General features: G+C 37.5%; 1 pseudogene across 1 annotated transcript; it reads right to left on the bottom strand.

Moving 5' to 3' along the window:
* Positions 1-6706: 6706 nt before the first annotated feature.
* LOC309664972 (non-histone chromosomal protein HMG-14 pseudogene) lies at positions 6707-8548 on the bottom strand (annotated as a pseudogene). The gene has a single exon. The product of its transcript is annotated as a non-histone chromosomal protein HMG-14 pseudogene (transcript).
* Between the last annotated feature and the right edge of the window lie 10215 nt (positions 8549-18763).

Raw genomic sequence — 18763 nt, 5'->3', positions numbered from 1 at the left:
AAAGCATTTCCTCTAAGATCAGGAACGAGACAAGGATGTCCACTCTCACCACTATTATTCAACATAGTTCTGGAAGTCCTAGCCACGGCAATCAGAGAAGAAAAAGAAATAAAAGGAATACAAATTGGAAAAGAGGAAGTAAAACTGTCACTGTTAGCGGATGACATGATACTATACATAGAGAATCCTAAAGCTGCCACCAGAAAACTGCTAGAGCTAATTAATGAATATGGTAAAGTTGCAGGATACAAAATTAATGCACAGAAATCTCTTGCATTCCTATACACTAATGATGAAAAATCTGAAAGAGAAATTATGGAAGCACTCCCATTTACCATTGCAACAAAAAGAATAAAATACCTAGGAATAAACCTACCTAGGGAGACAAAAGACCTGTATGCAGAAAACTATAAGACACTGATGAAAGAAATTAAAGATGATACCAACAGATGGAGAGATATACCATGTTCTTGGATTGGAAGAATCAACATTGTGAAAATGAGTATACTACCCAAAGCAATCTACAGATTCAATGCAATCCCTATCAAATTACCAATGGCATTTTTTACGGAGCTAGAACAAATCATCTTAACATTTGTATGGAGACACAAAAGACCCCGAATAGCCAAAGCAGTCTTGAGGCAAAAAAATGGAGCTGGAGGAATCAGACTCCCTGACTTCAGACTATACTACAAAGCTACAGTAATCAAGACAATATGGTACTGGCACAAAAACAGAAACATAGATCAATGGAACAAGATAGAAAGCCCAGAGATTAACCCACGCACCTATGGTCAACTAATCTATGACAAAGGAGGCAAAGATATACAATGGAGAAAAGACAGTCTCTTCAATAAGTGGTGCTGGGAAAACTGGACAGCTACATGTAAAAGAATGAAATTAGAATACTCCCTAACACCATACACAAAAATAAACTCAACATGGATTAGAGACCTAAATATAAGACTGGACACTATAAAACTCTTAGAGGAAAACATAGGAAGAACACTCTTTGACATAAATCAGAGCAAGATCTTTTTTGATCCACCTCCTAGAGTAATGGAAATAAAAACAAAAATAAACAAGTGGGACCTAATGAAACTTCAAAGCTTTTGCACAGCAAAGGAAACCATAAACAAGACGAAAAGACAACCCTCAGAATGGGAGAAAATATTTGCAAATGAATCAACGGACAAAGGATTAATCTCCAAAATATATAAACAGCTCATTCAGCTCAATATCAAAGAAACAAACACCCCAATCCAAAAATGGGCAGAAGACCTAAATAGACATTTCTCCAAAGAAGACATACAGACGGCCACAAAGCACATGAAAAGATGCTCAACATCACTAATTATTAGAGAAATGCAAATCAAAACTACAATGAGGTATCACCTCACTCCTGTTAGAATGGGCATCATCAGAAAATCTACAAACAACAAATGCTGGAGAGGGTGTGGAGAAAAGGGAACCCTCTTGCACTGTTGGTGGGAATGTAAATTGATACAGCCACTATGGAGAACAATATGGAGGTTCCTTAAAAAACTAAAAATACAATTACCATATGACCCAGCAATCCCACTACTGGGCATATACCCAGAGAAAACCGTAATTCAAAAAGACACATGCACCCGAATGTTCATTGCAGCACTATTTACAATAGCCAGGTCATGGAAGCAACCTAAATGCCCATCAACAGACGAATGGATAAAGAATTGTGGTACATATATACAATGGAATATTACTCAGCCATAAAAAGGAACGAAATTGTGTCATTTGTTGAGACGTGGATGGATCTAGAGACTGTCATACAGAGTGAAGTAAGTCAGAAAGAGAAAAACAAATATCATATATTAATGCATGTATGTGGAACCTAGAAAAATGGTACAGATGAACCGGTTTGCAGGGCAGAAGTTGAGACACAGATGTAGAGAATGGACATATGGACACCAAGGGGGGAAAACTGCGGTGATGTGGGGATGGTGGTGTGCTGAATTGGGCGATTGGGAGTGACATGTACACACTGATGTGTATAAAATTGATGCCTAATAAGAACCTGCAGTATAAAAAAGCAAACAAAACAACTAATACTAAACTTTCATTGGGTTATTTGTATGGAAATATGTTAATATAAATGTTTCAGACATTACATGAAATTTCTAAAAATCTTATATTTGTATTTGTATGGAAATATGTATGGAAATATATTAATATAAATGTTTCAGACATTACATGAAATTTCTAAAAATCTTATATGTTCTGGTATAATGTTATAAGTAATAATCCTAGTTATTACTTTAAAATGTATATCTCAGAAATAACTAATTTTCTTGTCAACTGCATTATTATGAACTTTCATCAAATCTTTTACCGTGGTCATTTTTAAGTCTTTTGTCATTTACAGACAGTTCTGGGTGTACTCTGATGATTTTGCAAATATGTTCCTATAAAAGGGTTTCACCTTCAAGAAATTCATGGAAAAGACTCTGACAAGTACAGGTTTCTGGTAACTGACTGTACTGCTGAACTGAATGAATAAGCATTTTCAGAACTCTGATGAAAAACTGATGAACTCATAAAAGTGCTAACAAAAGATCAAGATGAAAAAAAACAATTAATTACATGGGACTGAGTGAACTGATGAGGATGAGTATAATTTTTGTGACTTTCTGTCTGAATTTAAAAAAAAAAATCCCACAAGGACTCAGAGGCAAAGAATATACAAATCAATTTTCACTGCAAAGTAAAGGAGCTGTTACAGTGGAGGATTACTGGACTGAATGTCAATATTATGACATAGTATGAGTGTGTTTCATGTTTGGTAATTGCAATCATTGTTGCTTTTGTTGTGGTCATCCATGTACAATGCTTGGTGTCAGTCTATTTATCTCTTGTAAAAATAAAATACAGTGTGTGTGTGTGAACAACAACAAAAAAAAAAATAGCTGAATTTCAAATATTGGGTAATTACTATTTTTGTTTCCAGCAATGGGGCATTGATAATGATTCAGGGTAAAATAGGAAAAATCCTATTAAATAAGTTGTACCTGCATGAAACTGAATTACTAAATTAGTTTATACTCTTCTTCTTAAAATTCTTTACTATAACTACTTAAGACTTCCTACTGAGGAAAGACTGTTAAGGCCAAACAGCTGGTGTGTCAACTGGGGCTTATTCCAAAATTCTCAAGTGTTTGCTTAGATAATGTTGCAGAGTAACCATCCTTTTAATAGAAGCAAAGGCAAAGTATTGTACAAGGGTAAGTGTATCATGTTATCAGCAGTAAAAAGTTAAAACATAGTTAGTTTTCCTCTCGTCTGTGTTTAACTTACAAAATGCTTCTGTTTGAGGATCCCATTCAGCTGCAGTCTTCTGACCTGAGGGAGCATCTGCCAATTTCTTTGAATCTAAGCAACACTAACTTAGCCATTTTTGTTTGTTTTCCTTGAATGCGGTTCTTTGAGAAAAAAGCCTCCCTTGCAGGGTGGGAAAGTACTATTGGGTATTAAATTAAAAATGTACATGGAGGAAAAGAAATTGGATTTATTTTGGTTGATCCTAATATAGGCCAGGCACTGTGCTAGGTGGTTACAACCATTTCCTTATTCCATCTTCTCAAAAGCCCTGTATGGGAGATATATTAGCCCCATTTTACAGGCAGTGAGACTGAGGTTCAGAGCAGTATGATGTCCCATAGCCAGCAGAAATTAAGATTAGAACCAGGATGTCTCTAGTACCAAAATTCATGCTCTTTCCTCTCCTTTCATGCTTCTATTAATATGGAAGTCTGTTACAAAAGCAACCCACAATCCACAGTTTTATTGATTAGTTCTGTGGTTTCTGGAATGATTTTGCCCAAGTGCGGTTAGCAGTTGAGTCCATAAAATACCACCTTTCTCTTTAGATTCATTGTTAGACAAGATTTGATCATATCTCATACCTTAAACAAAACCTGATATTTTGGTCTTTGATAAATTTGGCATTATACAATATTGACATTTCTTTGGACTCCAGCCTCTGCAAATATTAAGCTCAAAGTCAGGACTGAGCAGACGGCAGTTTAGGGCCTTTGGTCTAGGCAAGGAGGGAGGAGTAGGAAAGTTCAAAGATTATAGCAAGGTTGAAGCCGGTAGAAATGAGAAAGTTGGCAGGCAGGCAGGGAGGAAGGCAACTACAGGTGTCAGAATTCAGGGTAAAACAGATACCAGAGAGCCAAAAGGACTTGCTATAAGAGAGAATAATCATGCAGATAAGTAATCCAAAGTATTAGTCATCATTGGCTACACTCTTGTATGAGCTGGGACATTGATTATCAAAGTGTGATCCTCTGAGCAGCAGCATTGCTGTCACTTATTAGCTTGTTAGAAATACAAATTCATGGGTTCCACCTTGATCTACTGAATTCGAATCTCTGTGGCTGGGGCCAGAAAGTTGTGTTTGAACACCTCTGAATTAGAGATACACAGCAGTAAGAAGCAGGAGGGAGCAAAGCAGAGTTATGGAGGCTTGACTGACTGCTACATATATTTAATAAAAATTGAATTGAAAGTGCCTGGCATTGTGTTAGGTGCTGGTAATACAGAGATGAAAAGATAGAGTGTTGAGTTTGAAGAATCTAAGGCACATCTAAATGGTAGTGTCTTTAGATGATAGGAAGCACAGTTGGCCTGTAACTCAGGAAAGAAATCTGGTCTTAAGAGTTATCAGTCCATATAGCAATAGCTAAAACCCTGGGAGCTGATGGCCTTGGGTGGGGTAGGGTTGAGTTGTGGGGTGGCAATGTGCAGTGAGGAACAAGAGGGTCAAGTGTCTGAGATTCCTTGATGTCTTTATTAACCACTCTCTTCCCAACCAGCAGCAGGATCCAGTTGATCTGACCACTTTGTATTTATCCTGTTACTGAAGAGGGGATCCCTGCTGTAAATAGTATGAGATGGCCAAACACACAACATCTGACATAGTCAGATGAGATGGGCAGCAGTTTATTAGTCACAGATACAGCCTGTGAGGAGGAGGACACAACATGCTATGCAGGGCCACATGAAAGTTGCTCTTGGAAGCAGAGTGCTGTGGGCTGTGGGCAGGCTTTGTAATGACAAGAGAGTGAGGTGACCCTTGATTCCTGTTGGAGGGTGTAGTTTGAAGAATATCTCAGGCTGGGCAGAGAGATGAAACCTATAGGTTGAGGACCAGGTGGGGTGAGGCTGGTTCAGTTGATCAGGGAGCTATCTGGGTGGGGAACAGGGGAACTCATGGTAAGCAAGGTAGCACACGGAATTTCAGATTTTACAATTCATCAGCACACATGGAAAACCCATTTCTCAGCCCTCCTCTTTTAGTGGAGCTTCTCCCACAGCCTGATATTCAGTTCTCCCCACCCCACCCCACCCCCACCCCGTTTCTCATTCTCTCTCTCTCTCTCTCTCTCACTCACACACACACACAGAAACAGACACATGTCTTTTTGAATCAACAATAGGTTTGGACAGTTTTCCTGGCTGTGAATTCAGCTGGTAGTTACATTAACACCCCAGGGCCCTAGGCTAGAGAGAGGAAAGTGCCCTGTGTTCCTTGAGTGATCCAGATACCAAGACTTGGCATTCCCAGTCGGAGTCTGGAGACCTAGGCCTTTGCTTATCTGTGTATATAGGATCACAGATATTTGAGAAGGCAGAGAGAAAAAGAGAGCCTACATAAGCAGCCAAGAAGAATGGAAAGAGTAGTTGGAAGAGAAGCAGGAAAGTTGTTTGATAAAAGAAGCTACCCAATAAGAATGGAGTGGTTGAGAAAGACATGCAGCCGGGAGCTCCAGAAGAAATGGACTGAAGTGATTATTGGATTTATCATTTGGGAGGTATTTGTGCTACCTTACTAGAGCAGTTTTGATGGAATGTGTGTATAGATATGTGTGGGGAAAGGGTAGGCGAAAGATAGATGAAGCCATGTAACAGTGGGAGTAGATATTGAAGTACTTATGGGAGAAATTATGTCCTTTAAATACTCCAGAAACATCAACAGAAATTTAGTGGGGTTGGATTGGGGAATCATGAAAAAGAACAGAGAAATATTGATAATTGTTGGAGCTATCTTATGGGGCCTCATTATTCTATTACTAAACTATTTTTTCTAACTTGCGATATGTTTGAAAGGTCAATAATAAATGAGTGTTTCCTATGGACCAGAAGGGGCCATGCAGGAGAGAAGGCCATCATGGGGACATTTGTGAGGGGGCAAGGAGACCTTAGGGCAAAGAGGATAGAAGTGAATCATCTAAAGACAAGGAGCTGAGGAAGAAACTGAAATATGTTCCAACCCTCCCAACTCTGTCACCTCTGCAGGAGAACAGCAGGAGACAGGAGCCCAGCAGGGGATCTTTAAAGGGCCCCTTGAGAGAAAGCATCAACTTTAATAATCTGCCAGGCCCATTCATGGAATCAGCTTTAATTGCCTGCTTGGCAAGACTGAAGCCACTGAACTAGTAAAGAACTGTTTTATCCCTTTACCTCCCCTCTCCTTCTCACTCCCTCTGCTCCCCACTTCCCCACCCAGCTTCATTCTATAGGGGGAGCAAACCTTCAGGTAGCAAGTGAAGGAGAATATGAGCAGAAGCCCCATTCCAGCCTGCAGGGTAGGAAGGATGAGGGTGGGAAGATGATTTGATGCTAAATTAAGTTCAGAGGTTTGACCATTTCATGGAACTGTACATTCTTTTTTTTTTAAAGTATTTGTTTATTTATTTATTTATGGCTGTGTTGGGTCTTCGTTTCTGTGCGAGGGCTTTCTCTAGTTGTGGCAAGCGGGGGCCACTCTTCATCGCCGTGCGCGGGCCTCTCACTATCGCGGCCTCTCGTTGCGGAGCACAGGCTCCAGACGCGCAGGCTCAGTAATTGTGGCTCACGGGCCCAGCTGCTCCGCGGCACGTGGGATCTTCCCAGACCAGGGCTCGAACCCGTGTCCCCTGCATTGGCAGGCAGATTCTCAACCACTGCGCCACCAGGGAAGCCCGGAACTGTACATTCTAATTATTGAATTGAGACCTGTGTTTATAACTTAAGATTACAGTAGGACTGTCTATTAAGAATGAGTGGAAAAGTATAAGAGGCGGGAGTTGAATCAAGGGATGGTGGAAGACAACTAATGTTTTGATCACCAACTGTGCTTCAAGGTTGTGGACTGTACCATTTATATTTCTAGCTGTATTTCTATATCGTGGTCCCATTGTCAGCTGACATTCAGCCTGTCCCAACAAACTCGTTCTCTCCCTTCCCACTAATTCCTGTTTCCTACCTTCCTTTCTATTTCTTTTTTTTCTTTCATAATTGAGATTTTATTGGTTGTTTTGAGGATCAGTACACAGACATTTCAATTTGTACACAATTCTCAACATACATACCAAAAACCTAAAAAATCATGTAGTTGTGATTCTTTTCTGAACAGTTATTCCAGTGACTTTCCAGCTTAAAATTTGGGGGCAAATTTTCCTTCACAGGATATCAAGTACCTATATCTTCAAATATTGATATGCTATTACATCGTAAGTCCCACTAATTCACAATTTAATATCATATACACTACATACTCAAATTGTCCATCGTTAACAGCACATTAACAGTTACTAGAAGAACTGGACTACCACTACCAAAGATGTTACAGAGTGCACAAAATTCTGCCCAGGAGAGCCAAGATCAAGGGGTGAGTGGTTTGCTTTAGGAAACAATTCTACCAAAAACAACGTGGGAAGAGAAGTAATTTAAAGTGTTTAAGACATTAAATGCACAACTGACTCCAAACTGCCATTTAGTATGCTTTGTATTATAGGGTATAAAAGCTATCCTCCATCTGTGGAATGTTAAGCTGACACCCAAGACAATCAGAGCCTCCCATATTCAATATCCCACTATTTTCTGGTTGTACCAAAAAATAAACAACCAGCAAATGATTTCACCTCTTAAAAAAAAGCATTTACACTTAAAAAATGGGATGAGGTGGGATTCCTTCCTTTTTAAAAATGTTTCTAGAGCTACTAAAAAACTTGCATTTACAAAATAGTTGATAAAAATATTCCTCTGGATTGTACAAGAAGGGAAACAGGGACCACTGATAGGACCAGGTGTGTGATATTAATCAGACTTGGCTTCTTTCTCTCCTGCTTCATCAGAAGCTGGGCTCTCCTCATTTTTAGTTTCTCCATTTTCTGCAGGTAAGTCTTCTTTAGTCTCTTGGTTAGCCACGTCAGCCTGTTTTCCCTTTGCTCCCCTTTTCCCTTTTGTTTGCACTTTTTTGTCGGAAGATTTATCCTTTCCTACCGCCTTTTTTGGCTTCGTTTCCACTTCTGCAGGAGCTGGATTAGCTGACAACCTCGCCGATCTCCTCTTGGGCTCCTCCTTCGCCGCTCCCTCGGCGGAGCTGACCTTCCTCTTGGGCATCGTGGTGGCGGGGCGGGCGCGTGCCGGGTGCCTGCGGGCCGCGGCACGCCGAGAGCCTTCGCGAAGCTGGGCTGCCTGGCCGCTGCCGCTCCTCCCGCCGCCCGAGCTGCTGGAACCCAACCACTTTCTATTTCTGACAGCATCATCTTTCTAGTCCCTTAGGCTCAAAATCTGGGAGGTAATCTTGATTCTTCAGATAACAAGCCTATTGATTTTTCCTAATATTAGACTCCTGGATCTACCACTCACTGACTGTGGGGCCTGGCGCAGTGTAGGAATGTGTTCTGCGATGCCTACAACCCACTTATTTGCTGTTTCTACTGGTAGCACCTGATGAAGGTGTTCATATTTGTACTCTGTGAATGTGACTTTATGGCTGCACCTGACTAGTCCAGCAATCAAGAACAGCTTGATGGTTAGATATGCTGGGGCAATCTTATTCCCTCTCAAGAATGTGAACCAATACCATTTTTTTGTTGCTGAACAATTTTGAGAAGGTTTTTGTTCCTAGTGACTAAACCAGCTCTGAAGGGAACAGACTCAATATTTAATCCCTCTGAGCCTTAATCTCCATGTTTGTAACATTTAGTCCTTACCTATACTAGTAGTGTCATGCTAGGCAATTTACTATTTCTAAGCAGTGTCATTTTTAGAAATTGAAGTATGATTCATGTACCATAAAATTCACCATTTAAAAAGATGCACAATTCAGATATTTTTAAAAAATCATATTCACAAGTTTGTGCAACTGTTCCCACTATCTCACTCCAGAACATTTTCATCATCCCAGAAAGAAAGCTCATACCTTTCAGCAATCACTTTTCATTCTCTTCTTCCCCCCATCACTGGAAACCACTAATCTACTTTCTGTCTCCATGTATTTGCCTATTCTGGATATTTTATATAGATGGAACCACACAATATGTGGCCTTTTGTGTCTGGCTTCTTTCACTTAGCACAGTGCTTTCAAGGTTCATCTGTGTTGTAGTATGTATCAGTACTTCCTTCCTTTCTAAGGCTGAATAATCTTCCATTGTATAGATATTGCCAGTTAATGGACATTTAGGTTGTTTATACTTTTTGGCTATTATAAACAATGCTGCTATGAACACCTGTGTACAGGTTTTTTGTGTGTGTGTCTGTGAATATATGTTTTCATTTCTCTTTGATATATACCTAGGAGTAGAATTTTGGTGTCAAATATTAACTCTATGTTTAACTTTTTGAGGAACTGGCAAACTGTTTTCCGTATTGGTTATACCATTTACCTTCTCATGAGCATTGTCTGAAGGTCCCCCAATTTCTCCACATCCTCACTAACACTTGTTATTTTCTTTTTTTTTTTTTAAATTGTATCCTTCCTGGTAGGTATGAAGTGGTATCTCATTGTGGTTTTTATTAATTTTCTTTTTCAAATAATTTTATTTTCAAAATGAAAATAACTATTATTTTCTCATTATCTCTTGCTCATTGTAATGCATTCAAGTAAAACAAACAGCTATCAAGATGAAAATGAAAATTGTCTATAACTCTATCCACTTAGTGTTAGCCACTGTTAACTTTTGACAGAGGGCAATAGTTAGCAGGACTATTTCAGCCAGGCCTTGCAATAGCACCATTGTTGAATATACCTCCTCAGGGACTGAAGTTCTTGTTTGCCATCGTTCTTGGATAAATACCCAATTCTTAGAACGTGCCCACCCTTCTCACCTCCTACCTCCCGTTCACACAATCTTCAGATAATTGCTTAGAAACACTTTTACTTAGTCAAATGCTTCTCCCATCCAGATTATGTCTTAGAAGTGAGAAAAGGAATAACCATTTAGCTCCTATGAGATGCCAGGCACAGAATTAAGGCGCCTTCATTGTATTACCTTATTAAATATTCAAAACAGCTCTATGAGGAAGGTCTTATCATTTCACTCCACAGACTGAATCAGAAGCTGAATGATGTTAAAAGTAACTTACTAATAAATCTAAGGTCATGATTTGCCATCCCAGGTCTCACAACTGAAAAACTGTCTGTTTTTCATTTCAATATGCAACATCATTTGGTGGGTTGCTTCTTTATTCTATTGCAGTTTTTGTTAATTCAGTTAATCATATATTTTAAGCAATTAGTGGTGAATAACTATAAGGACAATGCAGTAAGGAACTTAATAAGAGAAAACACATTTAAAAATAAAGTTATTAACTATTGATACTATAGACCTATTAAATATCTTTAAAAATTCTAACAGTTTTATTGAAACATAATGGACAGCCAATAAGCTACACATACTTAAGGTGAATGATTTGATAAGTTTTTTTAAAATTTCTTTCTTTCTTTTTTTTCTTTTTGACTGCATCAGGTCTTAGTTGTGGCATGTGGGATCTTCGTTGAGGCATGCAGGATCTTTCATTGCAGCATGCTGTCTCTTCTCTGCTGCTCTCGGGCTTCTCTCTAGTTGTGGCGCTCGGGCTTCTCTCTAGTTGTGGTGTGCGGGTTTTCTGTCTCTAGTTGTGGTGTGTGGGCTCCAGGGCACGTGGGCTCTGTAGTTGTGGTGCACGGGCTCCAGAGTGCATGGACTCTGTAGTTTTGTGGCACGCGGGCTCTCTCATTTGAGGCACGTGAGCTCAGTAGTTGTGGGTGCCAGCTTAGTTGCCCTGAGTCATGTGGGACCTTAGTTCCCTGACCAGGGATCAAACCCACGTCCCCTGCATTGGAAGGCGGATTCTTTACCACTGGATCACCAGGAAAGTCCCTGATTTGATAAGTTTTGAAATATGAATACACCTGAGAAGTCATCACAGCAGTCAAGATAGTGAACATATTGATCATACCCAGAAGTTTCTTCATGCCCCTTTGTAATTACTTCTTTCATCCTCATCCCTGTACACTCTCATTTCCCCCAAACCACTAATGTGCTATCTGTCACTATAGATTAGTTTGCATGTTCTGAAGTTTTTATAAATAGAATTATTAGTATGCCTTCTTTTTTTTTTTTTAAAGGAATGCTTTTTTAAAAATAATTTTTATTATTTATTTATTTATTTTATTTTGGCTGTGTTGGGTCTTCGTTTCTGTGCGAGGGCTTTCTCTAGTTGTGGCGAGCGGTGGCCACTCTTCTTCGCGGTGCACGTGCCTCTCACTGTCGCGGCCTCTCTTGTTGTGGAGCACAGGCTCCAGATGCGCAGGCTCAGTAGTTGTGGCTCACGGGCCTAGTTGCTCCGTGGCATGTGGGATCTTCCAGACCAGGGCGCGAACCCGTGTCCCCTGCATTGGCAGGCGGATTCTTAACCACTGCACCACCAGGGAAGCCTGCCTTCTTTTTTTAAAATCTGGCTTCTTTCTTTTTTAAAAAAATTAATTAATTAATTAATTTATGACTGCATTGGGTCTTCGTTGCTGTGCACGGGCTTTCTCTAGTTGCGGCGAGTGGGAGCTACTCTTCTTTGTGGTGCGTGGGCTTCTCATTGTGGTGGCTTCTCTTATTGCGGAGCATGGGCTCTAGGCACGCGGGCTTCTGTAGTTGCGGCTCTCAGGCTCAGTAGTTGTGGCTCACGGGCTCTAGAGCGCAGGCTCAGTAATTGTGACGCACAGGCTTAGTTGCTCTGTGGCATGTGGGATCTTCCCGGACCAGGGCTCCAACCCATGTCCCCTGCATTGGCAAGCGAATTCTTAACCCCTGTGTCACCAGGGAGGTCCCCCTAAGATCTGGCTTCTTTCAGTCAGCTTAATTATTTTGAGAGTTATCCATATTGTAGTAGATCACAATAATTTCTTCCTTTTTATTGGTAAGAAGTACTTCCATTTTATAGATATACTGTAGTTTACTTATCCGTTCACCAGTGGATGAACATTTGGGTTGTTTCCCGATTTTGACTATTACAAGCAAAACAAATGTGAACATTCATACACAAGTCTTTGTAGGGAGATAAGCTTTCATTTCTCTTGGGTAAATACCTAGGAGTGGAATGGCTAGATCACATGGTAAATGTATGTTTAGTTATTTAAAAAATCTTTTAAAAAGCAGCTTTATTGAGGTGTAATTTATATACCTTAAAATTCATCCATTTTAAGTGTACAATTCAATGAATTTTAGTTAATTTGCAGAGTTGTGTAACCACAATCCAATTTTAGAAAATTTCCATCACCTCAAAAAGACCCTTGTCTCCATTTGTAGTCTTCCCTGCTCCTGTCCTTAGCTCCAGGCATCTACTTTCTGTTTCTGTAGACTTGCTATTTCTGGATATTTCATGTAAATGGAATCATGCAATATGTAGTGTTTTACATCTGGCTTATTTCATTTTGTATAAAGTTTGTGAGATTCATGCATGTTGTAATATGTATCAGTACTTTGTTCCCTTGTATTGCTGAGTGGTTATCCATTCATCCAGTGGTTGGTCATTACGTATAATGCCTCTCTGAACATTTGTGTACAAGTCTTTATATGGATATATGTCTAATTTCTCTTGGTTAGATTCTTAGGAATAGAATTGTTGGGTTGTAAGGTGAACTTATTTTTACTTTTTTAAGGAACTGCCAAACTATTTTCCAAAGTAGTCGTACAGTTTATATTCCCACCAGGAAAGTATGAGGGCTCCAGTTTCTCTGTAGCCTTGCCAACACATTATTATTTGTCTTTTGATTATAGACATTCTAGTGGGTGTGAAGTAGTTTCTCATTCTGGTTTTAACTTACATTTCCTTAATGACTTGGTGAGCAGCTTTTAATGTGGTTCTTTGCCATCCATATATTTTCTTTGGTGTCTATTCAAATATTTTGTCTAGTTTAAAAAGCTGGGTTGTTTGTTTTCTTATTATTGAGTTTTTTGAGGTACCATTAGTTTATAATATTACATGTTTCATGTGTACAACATTATAATTCAACTTCTGCATAAACTACAGTGTGCTCACCACCAAAAGTCTAGTTTCCATCCATCACCATGCAATTGACTTCCTTTCGCATTTTGCCCTCCATCCATCCCTCTTCCCCTCTGGTAACAACCAATCTGTTCTCTGCCTAAATGTGTTTGTTTTTGTTTTGTTTTGTTGTTTATTTTAAAAAATATTTTACATATGGGTGAAATCATACAGTATTTGTCTTTCTCTGCCTTACTTTTTTCATTAGCATAATACCCTCTAAGTCTATCTGTGTTGTTGCAAGTGTCAAGATTTCAGCATTTTTAATGACTTTTTAATATATATATATATATATATATATATATATATATATATATATATATATATATATGCCACCTCTTCTTTATCCATTCATCCATTGGTGGGCACTTAGATTGTTTCCATATCTTGGCTATTGTAAATAATGCTGCAATCAACATGGGGTGCATGTATCTTTTCTAATTAGTGTTTTCGTTTTCTTCAGATAAATACCCAGAAGTGGAATAGCTAGATCATATGGTAGTTCTATTCTTAATTTTCTGAGGAATCTCCATACCATTTTCCATAGTAAATAGAATGTAAATGCACTGATGTACATTCCCATCAACAGTGCACGAGGGTTCCCATTTATTTATTTATTATTAAGGTATGGTTTATTTATAATATTATGTAAGTTTCAGGTGTGCAACATAGTGATTCACAATTTTTAAAGGTTATACGTCATTTATAAGTTATAAAATATTGACTATATTCCCTGTGCTGTACAATATATCCTTGTAGCTTATTTATTTTATACATAGTAGTTAACACATCTTAATACCTACCCCTATCTTGCTCCTCCCTGCTTCCATCTCCCCACTGGTAACCACTAGTGGGTGGTTTTTTTGTTCTCTACATCTGTGAGTCTGTTTCTTCTTTGTTATATCCACTAGTTTGTTTTATTTTTTTAGATTCCACATATAAGTGATATTATGCCATTTTTTGTCTTTCTCTGTCTGACTTATTACACTAATGAGGGTTCCCTTTTCTCCACATCCTCTCTAACATTGTCATTTCTTGTCTTTTTGATAATAGCCATTCTAAAGGGCATGAAATGATATCCCATTGTGGTTTTGATTTGCATTTTCCTAATAATTAGTGATGTTGAATATCTTTTCATGGCCTGTTGGCCATCTGTAGGTCTTCTTTGGAAAAATATCTATTCAGATCCTCTATCCATTTCTAAAATGGATTTTTTTTCTTGTTGAGTTGTATGAGTTCTTTATATATTGTGGATATTAACCCCTTATAAGATATATGTTTTACAAATGTCTTCTCACATTCAGTAGGCTGCCTTTTTATTTTGTTGATGGTTTCCTTTGCTGTACAGAAGCTTTTTAGTTTAATGTAGTTGCATTTGTCTATTTTTGCTTTTGTTTCCCTTGCCTGAGGAGACATATCCAAAAAGATATTGCTAAGACCAATGTCAAAGAGAGTACTACCTATGTTTTCTTCTAGGAGTTTTATGGTTTCAGATATTATATTCAAGTTTTTAATCCACTTTGAGTTACTTTTTATGCAAGGTGTGTAAGATAGTGGCCTAGTTTTTCATTCTTTTGTGTGTGGATTTCCCAGCACCACTTATTGAAGAGAGTATTCCTTCTCCATTGTATGAATTTGGCTACTTTGTCATAAGTTGTTCATATATGTATGGGTTTATTTCTGGGGCTCTCAATTCTGTTCCATTGATCTGTGTGTCTGTTTTTGTGCCAGTATCATGTAGTTTAGATTATTATAGCTTTGTTTGAAATTGGGGAGTGTGATACCTCCAGCTTTGTTCTTTTTTCTCAGTATGGCTTTGGCTATTCAGGATCTTTTGTAATGCCATACAAATTTTAGAATTTTTTGTTCTATTTCAATGAAAAATGTCCTTGGGATTTTGATAAGGATTGCATTGAATCTGTACATTGTTTTAGGTAATATGGTCATTTTAACAATGGTAATTCTTCCAATCTATGAGCATGGAATGTCTGTTTCTTTGTGTCTTCTTTATTTTCTTTCAACAATGTCTTTTTCCCCCAGTTTTATTGACATATCATTGTCATACAGCACCATACAAGTTTAAGATGTACAATGTAATGATTTGACTTACATACATCATGATATGATTACCACAGAAGGTTTAATGAACATCCATCATCTCATATAGATACAACATTAGAGAAATAGAAAAAAATTTTTTTCCTTGTAATGAGACTCTTAGGATTTACTCTCTTAACAACTTTCATATATAACATACATCAGTGTTAATTGTATTTATCACGTTGTACATTACATCCCTAGTACTTATTTATCTTATAACTGGAAGTTTGTACCTTTTGACTATCTTTGTCCAATTTCCCCTTCCCCCACGCCTTGCCTCTGGTAACCACAAATCTGATTTTTTTTCTTTGAGTTTGTTTGTTTTTGAAGTAAAATTAACGTACAACACTGTGTTAGTTCCTGTTACACAACATAGTGATTCAATATTTCTATCATTTCAAAATGATTACCATAAGTCTATTTATCGTATGTCACCATGTAAAGATATTACATAATTATTGACTGTGTTTCCTGCACTGTACATTTCATATCTGTGACATTTATTTTGTAACTTCTTGTCTTCTTTAATTTCTTTTAACACTGTCATACTTTTCAATGTACAGGTATTTCACCTCTTTTGTAAAATTTATTCCTAGATATTTTATTATTTTTGTTGCAATTGTAAGTCGGATTTTTTTCTTAACTTTACTTTCTGCTAGTTTGTTGTTAAAGTATAGAAACACAACAGATTTTTGTATATTGATTTTTTACCCTGCAACTTTACTGTATTTGTTTATTATTTCTAATAGTTTTTTGGTGGAAGCTTTAGGGTTTTCAATATATAAAATCATGTCATTCACAACCAGTGACAGTTTTATTTCTTCCTTTCCTATTTGGATGCCTTTTATTTCTTTTTCTTGACTAATTGCTCTGTCTAGGACTTCCAGTACTATGTTGAATAAGAGTGGTGAGAGCAGGCATCCTTGTCTTGTTCCTTATCTTGGAGGGATAGCTTTCAGTTTTTCATCATTGAGTATGATGTTAGTTAGCTGTGGGTTTGTCATATATGACCTTTATTATGTTGAGGTACATTCCTTCTATATCCATTTTATTGAGAGTGTTTAATCATAAATGGATATTGAATCTTGTTAAATGCTTTTTCTTGCATATAATGAGATGATCATATGATTTTTATTGAAATATAGTTGATTTATAATATTAGTTTCAGGTGTAAAGCATAGTGATTCAATATTTTTATAGATTATACTCCATTTAAAGTTATTACCAAATAATGGCTATATTTCCCTGTGCTGTACAATATGTCCTTGTTATCTTAGTCTCAGATTTTTCTTGTTTCTTGAGATAGGCCTCCATTGTTCTACAATTCCCTCTTAGTACTGTTTTTGCTGCATCCCATAGACTTTGTTATGTTGTATTTTCATTTGTCTTTAGGTATTTTTAAATTTCTTCTTTGATTTCCTTGTTGACCCAGTAGTGTTCAGTAGCATGTTGTTTACTCCACATGTTTTTGATTTTTCCAGCTTTCTTTTTGTAGTTGATTTCTAGTTTCTTACCATTGTGGTCAGAAAAGTTGCTAGATATGATTTGTCTTCTTAAATTTATTGAAACTTCTTTTGTGTCCAAACATATGGTCTATCCTTGAGAACATTTTATGTGCACTTGAGAAGAATGTGTATTCCGCTGCTTTTGGAATGTTCTATATATATTTATTAAATCCATCTGGTAATGTTTCATTGAAGGCTGATATTTCCTTGTTGACTTACTGTCTGGATGATCTATCCATCTTTATAAGTGGAGTGTTGAAGCCCACTGCTATTATTGTATTTCTATCAATTTTTGCCTTTAAGTCTGTTAATAATTGCTTTATACACTTTGGTGCTCCTATGTTAACTGCATATATATTGATATATTGATAATTGTTATGCCTCCTTAATGGATTACCCCCTTTATCATTATATAATGTCCATCTTGTCTCTTGTTACCTTTTTTGATATGAAGTCTATTTCATTGGATATGAGTATGGCTACACCTGCTTTCTTTTGGCTGTTATTTGCTTGGAGTATCATCTTCCAACACTTCCCTCTGAGCCTATGTTTGTCTTTGGACCTGAGATGAGTCTTCTGAAGGCAGCATATAGTTGACTTGTTTTTAATCCACCAAGCCACTCTGTGGAATGGCTCATTTTTGAGCCAATGGCTCAATATTCATTGGTGAATTCCATCCATTTATATTGAGGGTAATTGAGATATGAGGACTTAGTACTGCCATTTGGTCTTTTGTTTTTTGGTTGCTCTGTATCTCCATTCTTTCTTTTTCCTTGTGTTTCTATCTCCTTTTTTAGTTTGGTGGTTTTCTGTGATGTTTTTCCTCAGATTCCTCTTTTATTACGTTTTGTGTCTCTGCTCTAGATTTTTGTTTTGTGTTTACCATGGGGTTTGTATAAAACATCTCATAGATAAAATAGTCCTTTATCTGCTGATAAGTTCTTATCTTCATTTACCTATGCAAGTTATGTCCTTTTCCTCTTCTCCTTTTATATTTTTGTGGTCACAAATTATCCCTTTTTATATTGTGAGTTTGTTTCCAAATTGAAATTGCTATGGTTATTTTTAATGCTTTTATCCCCTTTAACTTTTATGCTACAATTAAGTGTTTAACAAGATATTCTGATACAGAGTTGCAATTTTTAAATTCTATCTGTTTATCACTTTATTCAAAGGTTAGTATACTTTGGCCTTTTCATTTCAGCTAGCAGAGATCCTTTCAACATTTCTTGTAAGGGAGGTCTAGTGGTGATGAATTCCCTCAGCTTTTGTTTTTTTGTATTTTTTTTTGTATTTCTCCTTCATATCATAACTTTACTGTATAGAGTATTCTTGGCTGACCATTTTTATCTTTCAAGATTTTGAGTATGTCATTCCACTCCCTCCTGACCTGTAGAATTTCTGTTGAGAAATATGCTGATAGCCTAATGGGGGTTGGGGGGTACCTTTGTAGGTTACTGTCTTTTTCTACTCCGCCCCCTCCTCCGCACTGGCTGCCTTTAAAATTCTTTCTTTATCATTGCCTTTTGACAGTGTTAATATACTGTGTCTTGGAGAAGGCCTTCTTTTATGGTGAGGCAATTAGGTGTTCTCTTAGTTTCATGTACTTATATATCTAGTTTCTTCCCCCAGGTTTGGGAAGTTCTAAGCTATTATTTCTTTAAATAAATTCTCTGCTCCCCTCTCCCTCTCTTCTCCTTCTGTGATACCCATTATCCTTATGTTGCCTTTCTAATGGAGTCAGGCAGTTCTCATAGAGCATCTTTATTTTTTTTAAATATCTTAGTTCTCTCTCTTCTTCTACCTGAATCATTTCAAGATTCAAG

The sequence above is a fragment of the Balaenoptera physalus genome (assembly GCF_965194825.1).
Source record: "Balaenoptera physalus genome assembly, chromosome: 7".
Taxonomy (NCBI): domain Eukaryota; kingdom Metazoa; phylum Chordata; class Mammalia; order Artiodactyla; family Balaenopteridae; genus Balaenoptera; species Balaenoptera physalus.
The sequence above is the reverse complement of the archived record's forward strand: the minus strand, read 5'-3'. Positions and strand labels throughout refer to the sequence as shown.